Source organism: Taudactylus pleione, unplaced genomic scaffold (assembly GCF_031769625.1).
Source record: "Taudactylus pleione unplaced genomic scaffold, aTauple2 ptg000384l, whole genome shotgun sequence".
Taxonomy (NCBI): domain Eukaryota; kingdom Metazoa; phylum Chordata; class Amphibia; order Anura; family Myobatrachidae; genus Taudactylus; species Taudactylus pleione.
The window spans coordinates 799,891-813,148 of record NW_028284785.1 but is presented as its reverse complement, the minus strand read 5'-3'; positions in this window follow the sequence as shown (position 1 = coordinate 813,148).

Here is a 13,258-nt window from a genome sequence, read left to right as displayed (position 1 = left end):
AAATATATCATGGGTTTTAACAAGGTACAGGAGGGAGACATTCTTCAAAAGAAGAGAAGTACTAAAACACGAGGACATGCACTGACACTGGAGGGAGGTAGATTAAAAGGAAATTTGAAGAAAAATTACTTCACAGAAAGGGTAGTGGATAAGTGGAATAGCCTCCCATCAGAGGTGGTAGAGGCTAAGACAGTAAAACAATTAGACATGCTTGGGATAGGCCTAAGAATATCCGGTACTTGTGTACTTTACGGACTCATGGCAGAGAGAACCCAATTAATGTTTTAAATGGTACTTGTGTACTTTACGTACACAAATACAGAAAGTTGTTCCCACCTAAAGAAGAAAGTTGTCCCCTCACGGGCTTGCTGCGCTAGCCACGCTTCGGGCTCGGTGGCTCGCTACGCTCGCCACAAGGTTATATATGGTAGAGAATGACGCTGGACACTGGGGATGATGCTGGACACTGGCTGATGACGTCAGTGTCCTCTCCATGAAGGGGATTTAGACATTACCATGATTGATAATAATAATGAGTGTAGGACACTTGGGTTCTCTCTGCAATGAGTCCGTAAAGTACACAAGTTCCCGAATATCCTTACAAAGAACTGAGGATCACATAGGGTTGTGGTTACCAAAAGGTAAAAAATGGCAGACTAGATGGGCCAAATGGTTCTTATCTGCTGTCTATGTTTCTATGACACAAAAATGGTCGACACATGATTTTTTTTTATTTTTTAAGGTTAGGCACTTACTGGAGGGTTAGGATTATTAGGGTTAGGCACTTACTGGGGGGTTAGGGTTATTAGGATTAGGCACTTACCCCCACTGTTAGGGTTAAACACTTACTGGCGGGTTAGGGTTAGGCACTTACTGGAGGGTTAGGGTTAGGTACTTACCCAGATGGTTAGGTTATGCACCAGGAGGGAGGGTTAGACACCAAGGGGAGGGTTAGGGTTATGGTGCAGATTAGGGCTAAAAAAAATAAAAATGTGTCGACCATTATCATGTTGAACCTTTGACCCTGTTGACATTTTGTACCTGTCGAACTTCTTACAAGTTGAACTTTAGTGTGTCTAACTTTTGTCCCTGTCTAACATCTGGTGTCTAGCTAGACATTGTCTATCTAATCACTGTCTATTTCTTATACCACACCCACTGCCAGCAACACGGGATAGCAAGGGTAGCTGCCACCACTTCTTACTATGGGGTAGATGTATCAAGCAGTGAAAAGAGTGGAGAAGTGGAGAAGTTGCCCATAGCAACCAATCAGCTTTGAAGTATCATTTATCAAGTACATTCAATAAAATGATAGGTAGAAGATGATTGGATGCTATGGGCAACATCCTGACTGGTACTTTTATCCACATATTTCACAGCTTGATACATCTCCCCCTATATCCATTCGGCTCACATCACTCCTCAGATTCTTCTACTATAGTTTGTTTCATTGCTTATCTTTGGACCACCGCTCCCTAAGCACCAAACTGTCAGAAGGCCAAAGAGTATGTGTAACTTCGGGCTATACTTGTATTTTGTAATAGTTTGAGGCTGACGAATGACATTGTTACTTTAGGGCTTGTTCACGCATATGTGCTGGGAAAAGTCATGCAGACTACCGCTAAGTTTAGATGTGTCTTAGGGGCCTATTCATCAAACAATAAATGGCCCGGTAACCATGCGGAAATGCATATTTAGGTTACCTGGACATTCATCATGAAGGGTCCTATAGGACCCCTTTAGTATTCAGCAAACTGTGGGAAGGAGTTCCGGGGATGTGAAGAGGGATCCCTCCGCCGCCTCCTCGCCAGCTCCCGAGGTCACGCATGTGTAGCTGGGACGACGGGGAGCAGGTAAGTAACACAGCTACAGAAGTAGCTGTGATACTAACCACGAGGACAACTGCTTTTCAGAGCAGCTGTCTCCTCACCGGAGCAATAATAAATTACTCCGGTGTCACGTTTCCCCCGCTGCGAGATGGATACTTAAGTACCCCTCGCAGCGAGTTCAAAATGTCATCATCGGAGGCCAAATGGTCTTCGATGATGAATAGGCCCCTCAGTGATAATTTTTTAATGCAGCTTCCTTTTGCTATTCATGCGATGTGCTTTTAGAAATATAATGTACTGTACTGTTAGTGGCTATTATTAGCGCGTGAGAAATAGGCTAAAAATTGTAAATCCTTTATAATTTAATGATGAAAATTCCACCATTGACTCTTATTTGACCAATTTATAAATCCCTTTTTATTAGAAGTGGGAATAGAAAGTGGATAGATGTGATTTAGGGGGAGGTGTTTCATACTTTGGAGAGAGATAAAGTACCAACCAATCAGCTCCTAACTGCCATTTTATCGGCTGTGTTTGAAAAATGACAGTTAGAAGCTGACTGGTTTGTACTTCATCTCTCTCCACTTTATTTCTCTCCAAGAATTGATACATCTCCCCCTTAGCCCTTAATGTCTGCTTGGAAGTGACTCATGCCGGGTACACACTAGACGATATGTCATCCGATCCGGCAGATCGGAGTGACATATCGGGCACATCATCTAGTGCAGGTGTGGGCAATAAGTGGCCCTCAAGTTGTTGCTGAACTACACATCCCAGGATGCCTTGCAACAGTTTTAGCACAGCCAAAGAGTAAAACTGTGGCAGGGCATGCTGGGATGTGTAGTTTTACAACAGCGGGGGGGGACCGCTAATTGCCCACCCCTAGTCTAGTGTGCACCTGCTATGTCGCTGACTGTGTGCGCCCCCATGCATCGTCAGCAACATCCTCCATTGGTCCTACATGCAGGTTAGCCACACTTGTCAGCAACATAGGTGCGCAGAGGTGGTGTGCTGCTGTCTGTCAAGGGGCTGCTGCCTGTTTCAGGGGTGTTCTTCACAGGGGAGTAGCGAGGGTGGTTTCCGGTGGAGCATGAGCTCCGGGCGCCAAATGGACAAAGAGCGCCATTCAGGCTTCCGTAATTCATGGGGCGCTGCACAGTGTGACGGCTGTCTGTTAGTTTTAGTTTTATCTTGGTTTGTTTTCTCTATATCCTAAATAAGTTATGGATCGGAGATCCGTTTCTACATTTCATGCTCCCTCAAGCTGCCCAGATTGCCTCCCCTCCGGCCCTCCCTCCTCTGTGATCATCTTCTGTCACCTCCCCTTTCCAATCAAATTGATTACATTCACTTCTCACCTTTTTAATTCCATACCCTCTCTACCATGGGATTGGCTATTTGCCCCTGACCACTCCTTTCTAATTGGCTTCTGTCACCACTCCTCTCTGATCGACTCTTTGCCCCTCCTCTCTCCTTTCTTATTGGCTTATGTCACTGGCCCTCTCTGATCGACATGTTCCTCTCTGATCCCTTCCTTCCTCTCCTCATTCATTCATTGTGCTTCAATGGACTTAAAAGTGACACATCTGAGGTACAATCCTAAACTTCAATTTTAATGTATGAGTTTAAAAAAAGTGACTGCTTTGCTATATAAAGTAATGAGTGTGATACTGCCACTGTTTGCTGTTTTGTTTTCTCTTCCCTTCAGTATTCCCCTGCAGGCTGGCCATACCCCACTTTCACAGTTCAGTACAGGGAAGGTGGGGGGCGCTATGACATGCACTTTCTCTGTGTGCCATAGTTCCACGCTACTCCTCTGGCTCTTCACCCCCAGTGTGAAAAAAAACAATTATTTAAGCCCTTCTGCTTGTAGAAGAGGTACAACATTTTTTTAAATTGTCTCTGAAAAGTCACAGATCCCCGAGGAGAGTCCAAGTGTGTCCGCGGTTGCCATGTGTGAGCCTGACCTTTCTAATACTGTACTTGAAGAGGATCATACTTCCACCATTTGTCTGCCCTCTGTCTGTCAACATGCTGACGTAGAAATCGAGGATGCTTATGTGGAATTGAGGTGGATATTTATGTAGTTGGCGATAACAACAACAAGGATGATGAGGATGTTGATGAGGATGTTTGTGCAAAAACTGTAAATCACAATCAGGCAACAGTTGTTGCCCATGGTGGGAAAAATCCCATTGTTGGCATGCCTGTGAAAAGGACCAAAAAATCCACATCTTGTGTGAAATCATTTCCACCCAAATTCGGACAACCTTTGCCAAGCCATTTGTAACCATTGCCATGTAACAGTGAGTAGAGGTAAGGACCTTAACCATCTTGGAACTTCTTCCCTGTTACGTCACTTGCAGCGCATTCACCAAATTGGAAAGGTTATAGAAACTTTTTCGACAAAAAAAACAAACAACAATCAGTCCAGTGTCACCTAGCTGCTCCCTTCTATATGGATCCAAGCACCTGCAATATCCACTACCAACAACTGCATCATCATCAACATCCTCATTCGTGATCGGAAGTAGTCCTGCAGCCAATATCTTAATGACTGACTCCTCTCCTATCTGTTGTTCCTCAGAAGGATTCTTGAGCGCTTCGTCTGTTGCTGCTGCTGGGGGTGGATCTTCATCCCAGAAAGGGACCAAGAAGTCTACTACTAGTAGTGATTAAAAAAACAATTGACCCGTAAACAGTCCTTTGATAGAGGAAGTAAGTATAACAGCTGTCAGGCAGTTTCACAGCGGATCACTGATGTCACGGCGTCTGTGATAGTATTAGATGGTGAAATAATAGAAAATGAGGATGATAGTATGAAGGAAGTACAAAAGGAAGATGAGGGGGAAATTTGTGTCCTATCTGACGCTAATGAGGATGTTGATGATGAGGATGTTTGCATAAATCAGCCACCAGTGGCAGCAGTTCTTGCTCAGGATAAAATGAAAGCCAAAAAAGCCATGTCTTGGGTGTGGAATTATTTTAATTTAAATTCTGACAACAGTTGTGAAGGTATCTGTTCCATTTGTAAAGCCAAAGTTAGTAGAGGAAGGGACGTCAACCATCTAGGCACCTCCTCCCTGTTACATCATTTGCAGCGAGTTCATGCAATTTGTTTAACAAAATTATAATAATTTGTAAATTAATAACAAGCAGTCCAGTATCAGCTACAAGCAGTTTGGACCAGCACATGCAATCTCCACCACCAACACCCTCATCATCAACCTCCTCCTTAATAATTAAAGGTAGTCCTTCCAAAATAGGTTTTGTGGGGGCCCAAATAAACCAAGGAGTTCAGCCACGAAAGTGTCAGTCCTAGTGGCTAAAGTGCTTGGTTTGTTAAACTGTGCATGTCCTTTTTAATATCCCATATAAGAGTGGGTGGAAGGGACAATTCCATCTTGCACCTCTTTCCTTTACATTTGCACAATTTGGGGCATTGCCGACTGACACTATTATAGTTTATTAAACTGCCATCCTGTCTGCCACTGCTGTGTGGCAATGTTTCATAGATGTCCTATATTTTTTTAAACTGCCATGCATTTGTGCTGCTGCTCTGTTGCTTACATTAGCCAGCCAGCTCGCTGCAGCTTTGGCCTATATTGGTGAAAAATAGTTAAATCAATATTGTGAGCTGTGAGGTGGTTACAAATGCCTAGATATGCCTGAAAATGATTCTTATTAAGGTTAATAATACTATAGGAACAAAAACAGGCCCAAATGATGTGGTTTTAGCAGTTTATATATTTTTTGGGAAAAAATACAGATCCAAAACCAAAACCGAAAAAAGAAAACACCAAGGAAAAAAATCCAAAACCAGATTCAGATCCAAAACCAGGAGAGATCCAGATCCAAAACTATAACCAAAACACGGGGGTCGGCGCACATCTCTAGTTCCCATGTGATATTCCCCTTTCCACCATTGTGATCTGCCCAGCACATATCAAGATAATGTACATGCTGACTCTGGAGACAATGGATGTAATGGGGGAGGTGCAAATGGTGCTGCCACCCATGGTGCAAACCTGAGGAGTATGGTCACTGCCCCAGGAGCACCCTGGAAAGGCAGCCTGCCACTCTTTTCCACCCACTGCATAGAGAGGGACAGAGAGTGTCCTTAAGAGTCGGACATGGGCAGCAAGAGGCAACCTGCTATGGGACTACTTGACAAGTTTATCAGTTTACCTCCAAAAACACTTCTACGTTTAGTGTCATTGATGACCTCAGTTAATTACAATAGACAGATGACATCACCGTGACATGCCAGGAATTGTTTTGTAGACAAACACAAATCACTCTTGAAGCCAGGTATGTAAAGTGAGGCAACTGATGTAACAGGCTCTAGGCACAAAGAGATATACAGCTCATGTCCTAATTATTTCAAATACTGCAGGATTCTGTGGGTACAAAGAGGTATAAAGAGATACAGGGTGTCCAATAGGTCTAGAAGTTATGGAGATGTGATATTAGGTAAAAAAGAAAATATATATATATATATATATTTATATTAGGGGTGAGCGGGTTCGGATTTCTGAAATCCGAACCCCCCCGAGCCCCCCCGATCCGAGTCCGATCCGAGTCAGGCTCGACTTTTCCCGCCTGACTCGGATCTGAAATCGAGGCAAAACGTCATCATCCCGCCTTCCGAGTCTCGCGGGTTTTGGATCCTATATAAGGTACCCGCGTCGGCGCCATTTTCTCACTCGGCTGTGGACAGTGAAGAGGGAGGGTGGGAGTTAGGGCTGTGTAGTGTAGTGTAGTGCTGCTGTTGTCCACTACTTCAAAGTCCATAGGGGCTGGCTGTGTTGTGCTGTGCTGCTGTTGTTAATAGGGGCTGTGTCCACTACTTCAAAGTCCATAGGGGCTGGCTGGACTGTGTTGTGCAGTCAGTTCTCCATAGGGGCTGTGTCCACTCCAAAGTCCTGTGCAGTGTCCCAGTCCTAAAGGAGAGCTGTAGTGTTGTCCAGGGGGTGCTCTGTCCATCAGGGGCGCTCCCCCCAAGTGCTAAAAAAATAATATATTTTCTGTGTTTGTGAATTGTGTGCGCAGTAGCCGCACGTGCATCAACAAAGTAGTGCCAAGCGTGCGCCTGTGTCATAAGTAAAGGGCCGGCTGGCTTGACCGTTAAAGGGTGCTGTAACCCCCGAAAGTACACTCCAGTCCAAACCAAAAAAAAATTATTTTCTGTGTTTGTGAATTGTGTGCGCAGTAGCCGCACGTGCATCAACAAAGTAGTGCCAAGCGTGCGCCTGTGTCATAAGTAAAGGGCCGGCTGGCTTGACCGTTAAGGGTGCTGTAACCCCCGAAAGTACACTCCAGTCCAAACCAAAAAAAAAAATATTTTCTGTGTTTGTGAATTGTGTGCGCAGTAGCCGCACGTGCATCAACAAAGTAGTGCCAAGCGTGCGCCTGTGTCATAAGTAAAGGGCCGGCTGGCTTGACCGTTAAAGGGTGCTGTAACCCCCAAAGTACACTCCAGTCCAAACCAAAAAAAAATTATTTTCTGTGTTTGTGAATTGTGTGCGCAGTAGCCGCACGTGCATCAACAAAGTAGTGCCAAACGTGCGCCTGTGTCATAAGTAAAGGGCCGGCTGGCTTGACCGTTAAGGGTGCTGTAACCCCCGAAAGTACACTCCAGTCCAAACCAAAAAAAAAATTATTTTCTGTGTTTGTGAATTGTGTGCGCAGTAGCCGCACGTGCATCAACAAAGTAGTGCCAAGCGTGCGCCTGTGTCATAAGTAAAGGGCCGGCTGGCTTGACCGTTAAGGGTGCTGTAACCCCCGAAAGTACACTCCAGTCCAAACCTAAAAAAAAATAATTTTCTGTGTTTGTGAATTGTGTGCGCAGTAGCCGCACGTGCATCAACAAAGTAGTGCCAAGCATGCGCCTGTGTCATAAGTAAAGGGCCGGCTGGCTTGACCGTTAAAGGGTGCTGTAACCCCCGAAAGTACACTCCAGTCCAAACCAAAAAAAAATGATTTTCTGTGTTTGTGAATTGTGTGCGCAGTAGCCGCACGTGCATCAACAAAGTAGTGCCAAGCATGCGCCTGTGTCATAAGTAAAGGGCCGGCTGGCTTGACCGTTAAAGGGTGCTGTAACCCCCAAAAGTACACTCCAGTCCAAACCAAAAAAAAATTATTTTCTGTGTTTGTGAATTGTGTGCGCAGTAGCCGCACGTGCATCAACAAAGTAGTGCCAAGCGTGCGCCTGTGTCATAAGTAAAGGGCCGGCTGGCTTGACCGTTAAAGGGTGCTGTAACCCCCGAAAGTACACTCCAGTCCAAACCAAAAAAAATTTATTTTCTGTGTTTATGAATTGTGTGCGCAGTAGCCGCACGTGCATCAACAAAGTAGTGCCAAGCGTGCGCCTGTGTCATAAGTAAAGGGCCGGCTGGCTTGACCGTTAAAGGGTGCTGTAACCCCCGAAAGTACACTCCAGTCCAAACCAAAAAAAAATTATTTTCTGTGTTTGTGAATTGTGTGCGCAGTAGCCGCACGTGCATCAACAAAGTAGTGCCAAGAGTGCGCCTGTGTCATAAGTAAAGGGCCGGCTGGCTTGACCGTTAAAGGGTGCTGTAACCCACAAAGTACACTCCAATCCAAACCAAAAAAAAAATTATTTTCTGTGTTTAGCCGCACGTATATATCAAATCGATATAACATAAATGGAGGACCAAACTTTCTCCGATAAAAATAAAATAGAGAAAGATCAAGAACCACTTCCTCCTAGTGCTGAAGCTGCTGCCACTAGTCATGACATAGACGATAACATGCCATCAACGTCGTCTGCCAAGGCCGATGCCCAATGTCATAGTAGAGGGCACATACAATCCCAAATGGCAAAGTTCAGGAAAATGACCTTGAAAAAGACATTTAAATCAGCTGAAGAGAAACGTAAACTTGCCAATATGCCATTTACGACACGGAGTGGCAAGGAACGGCTAAGGTCGATCCCTAGTATGTTCATGACTAGTGGTTCAGCTTCACATGACGATGGAAGCACTCCTCCCACTAAAAAAATCAAAAGAGTTAAGCTGGCAAAAGCACAGCGAAGAACTGTGCTTTCTAAGAAGATATCACAAATCCCCAAGGAGAGTCCAAGTGTGGTGGTGGTTGCGATGCCTGACCTTCCCAGCACTGGACGGGAAGAGGTGGCTCTTTCCACCATTTGCACGCCCCCTGCAAGTGCTGAAAGGAGCACCCACAGTCCACTTGCTGATATGCAAATTGAAGATGTCACTGTTGAAGTACAACAGGATGAGGATACTGGTGTAGCTGGCGCTGAGGAGGAAGTTGGCGAGGAGGATTCTGATGGTGATGTGGTTTGTTTAAATCAGGCTCCGGGGGAGACAGTTGTTGTCCATGGGATGAAAAAGCCCATCATGGTCATGCCTGGGCAGAAGACCAAACATCCCACCTCTTTGGTCTGGCAATATTTCTATCCAAATCCGGACAACAACTGTCTTGCCATATGTACCATATGTAAAGGTGAAATAAGTAGGGGTAGGGACGTCAACCACCTAGGAACATCCTCCCTTATACGGCACCTGCAGCGCGTTCATAAAAAGTTACTGTCAAGTTCAGAAACTTTGGCTCAGACCGTAAGCAGTCCAGGGACACCTAAATCCCGTTGTCCTGTTGTATCCAAGCGCCTGCAAACCACACCGTCAACTCCCTCCTCGTCAATTTCCTCCTTAGTCAGGATCGGAAGTAGTCCTGCAGGCCATATCACTGGCATGATTGACTCTCCTATCCGGGATTCCTCCGGAGGATCCTGCATTGCTACGCCTACTGCTGCCGCTGCTGCTGTTGCTGCTGCTGGGAGTTGTTCATCATCCCAGAGAGGAAGTAGGAACACCACTACTTTTACTAAACAATTGACCCTCCAACAGTCCTTAGCGAGGAGGATGAAGTACGACAGCAGTCATCCTGAAGCAAAACGTATAACTGAGGCCTTGACTGCTATGTTGGTGTTAGACGTGCGTCCGGTATCTGCCATTAGTGCAGTGGGATTTAGACAATTGATGGAGGTAGTGTGTTCCCGGTTCCAAATCCCATCTAGATTCCACTTCACTAGGCAGGCGATACCGAGACTGTACAGAAACGTCAGAAAAAGTGTCCTCAGTGTCCTGAAAAATGCCGTTGTACACAATGTCCACTTAACCACGGACATGTGGACAAGTGGAACAGGGCAGACTAAGGACTATATGACTGTGACAGCCCACTGGGTAGATGTATCACCTTACGCAGCAACAGCAGCAGCGTCACCAGTAGCAGCATCTCAGAAACGCCAGCTCGTTACAAGGCAGGCTACGCTGTGTATCACCGGTTTCAGTAAGAGGCACACCGCCGACAACCTCTTAGAGAAACTGAGGGAAATCATCGCCCAGTGGCTTACCCCACTTAGACTCTCCTGGGGATTTGTGATATCTGACAACGCCACCAATATTGTGCGGGCATTACATCTGGGCAAATTCCAGCACGTCCCATGTTTTGCTCACACAATAAACTTGGTGGTGCAGAATTTTCTGAAAAGCGACAGGGGCGTGCAGGAGACGCTTTGGGTTTCCCGAAAAATTTCTGGCCACTTTCGCCATTCAGCGACTGCGTGCCGAAGACTGGAGTGCCAGCAAACACTCTTGAACCTGCCCCGCCATCACCTGAAGCAAGAGGTTGTGACGCGGTGGAACTCAACCCTCTATATGCTTCAGAGGATGGAGGAGCAGCAAAAGGCCATACAAGCCTATACATCCACCTATGACATAGGCAAAGGAGGGGGTATGCACCTGACTCAAGCGCAGTGGAGAATGATTTCCGTGTTGTGCAAGGTTCTTCAGCCCTTCGAACTTGCCACACGTGAAGTCAGTTCAGACACTGCCAGCTTGAGTCAGGTCATTCCCCTCATCAGGCTTTTGCAGAAGCAGCTGGAGAAAGTGAAGGAGGAGCTAAGACGGAGCGATTCCGCTCGGCATGTGGGACTTGTGGATGAAGCCCTTCATTCGCTTTGCCAGGATTCCAGGGTGGTCAATCTGTTGAAATCAGACCACTACATTTTGGCCACCGTGCTCGATCCTAGGTTTAAAGCCTATGTGGTGTCTCTCTTTCCGGCCGACACAAGCCTGCAGAGGTGCAAAGACCTGCTGGTGAACACACTGTCAGCTGAAGCGGAACGTGACACGTCAACGGCTCCTTCTTCATTTTCTCCCGCAACTGGGGCTGCCAGGAAAAAACTTAGGTATCCTAAGCAACCCGCTGGCGGTGATGCAGGGCAGGCAGGACCAAGTTTGGACATCTGGTCCGGACTGAAGGACCTGGCAACAATTTCTGACATGTCTACTGTCACTGCATATGATACTGTCACCATTGACAGAATGGTGGAGGATTACATCGGTGACAGCATCCAAGTAGGCATGTCAGACAGTCCATACCTATACTGGCAGGAAAAAGAGGCAATTTGGAGGCCCCTGTACAAACTGGCTCTATTTTACCTGAGTTGCCCCCCCTCCAGTGTGTACTCCGAAAGAGTGTTTAGTGCAGCCGGGAACCTTGTCAGCGAAAGGCGTAGGAGGTTGCTTCCACAGAATGTGGAGAAGATTATGTTCATATAAATGAATTATCAACTCTTCCAGGGAGACCAGCCTCCAGAAGGTACAGAGGGACCTGTGGTGGTGGATTCAAGTGGGGACGAGTTAATACTTTGTGAGGATGAGGATGTACACACTGAAGAGGGTGAGGAATCGGTGGATGAGGAGGATGAGGATGACATCTTGCCTCCGTAGAGCCAGTTTGTGCAGGGACACATTAATTGCCAGCTTGTTTTGTGGGGGCCCAAACGAACCAATCATTTCAGCCACAGTTGTGTGGCAGACCCTGGCGCTGAAATGATTGATTTGTTAAAGTGTGCATGTCCTGTTTATACAACATAAGGGTGGGTGGGAGGACCCAAGGACAATTCCATCTTGCACCTCTTTTTTTCTTTGCATTATGTACAGTTTGGGGCCTAGTTTTTCAAACTGCCATCCTGTCTGCCACTGCAGTGTCACTCCTAGATGGGTCACGTGTTTGTGCCGCCCACTCGTGTCGCTTAGCATAGTCATCCAGCTACCTCGGTGCAACCTTTTGGACATAAAAACACTATTGTGAGGTGTGAGGTGTTCAGAATAGACTGGAAATGAGTGGAAATTAAGGTTATTGAGGTTAATAATAGCATAGGAGCAGAAAAACCTACAAATTCTGTGATTTTAGCTGTTTTTATGCTTTTTTTCAAAAAAATACAGATCCAAAACACAAAACCCAGAACCCAAAACACGGAAGGGTGGTTTTGGCAAAACCAATCCAGATCCAAAACACGAAGAAAGATCCAGATCCAAAACCAAAACACAAAACACGAAAAGTGGCCGGTGCACACCCCTAATTTATATACCCCGACTCAACCACACTACCAGTGGCATAACTAGGGCAAGGTGAGCGGGGCACGTGCCCTGGGTGCAGTGGGACCGGCGGCACAGGGGGCACCGCCGGCCACAGTACCGGCACACCCTAGTTAGCCAGTGTAGTGCCGACTGCAGTGTGTGCGGTCAGCACTACACATTTACACAGGACCGGCGCTAGGCTTCCCAGTGCCAGTCCTGTGCTGCACAGCTGATCCCCTTCCCTCCCCCTGAGCGCTTGCCTAATAGCGCCAGGAGGAGGGCGGCCAGCGCGCAGGCTCAGGCTGTGCTAACACACATCGCCGCCGGCGCTGGCGGCGATGTGTGTGTTAACCAGCAACCAATGAGAGTCAGACGACTCTCATTGGCTGCTGCTGCTACTGCACACACATCACCGCTGAGCGGCAGTGATGTGTGTGTGAATCAGCAGCCAATGAGATCAGACAGACTCTCATTGGCTGCTGCTGCACACACATTACCGCCAGCGCTGGCGGCGATGTGTGTGTTAAACAGCAGCCAATGAGAGTCAGATAGACTCTTATTGACTGCTGCAGCCGCAGCACCCACTGCAAGAGCCGGTAATGGGAGAGACGTCATGACTACCATCCTACAGCTTTCCACAGGTGGTTCACACCAGGACTTTTATTATAAAGACTTTATTATAAAGACTTTGTTATTAGGATCTCGTATCCTAAGCACACATATCACTAATCAATCATAATTCATTCTCATATCACAATAAATACATTAAGAATACATTCTATAGTTCACCAACAGTTAACGATACAATAGCGCCTCAGAGCGCGGACACCAAACCTCATAATTTAATTCCTCCACACTAGGGGTGAGCGGGTTCGGATTTCTGAAATCCGAACCCCGCCGAGCCCCCCCGATCCGAGGCAGATCCGAGTCAGGCTCGACTTTTCCCGCCTGACTCGAATCTGAAATCGAGGCAAAACGTCATCATCCCGCCTTCCGAGTCTCGCGGGTTTTGGA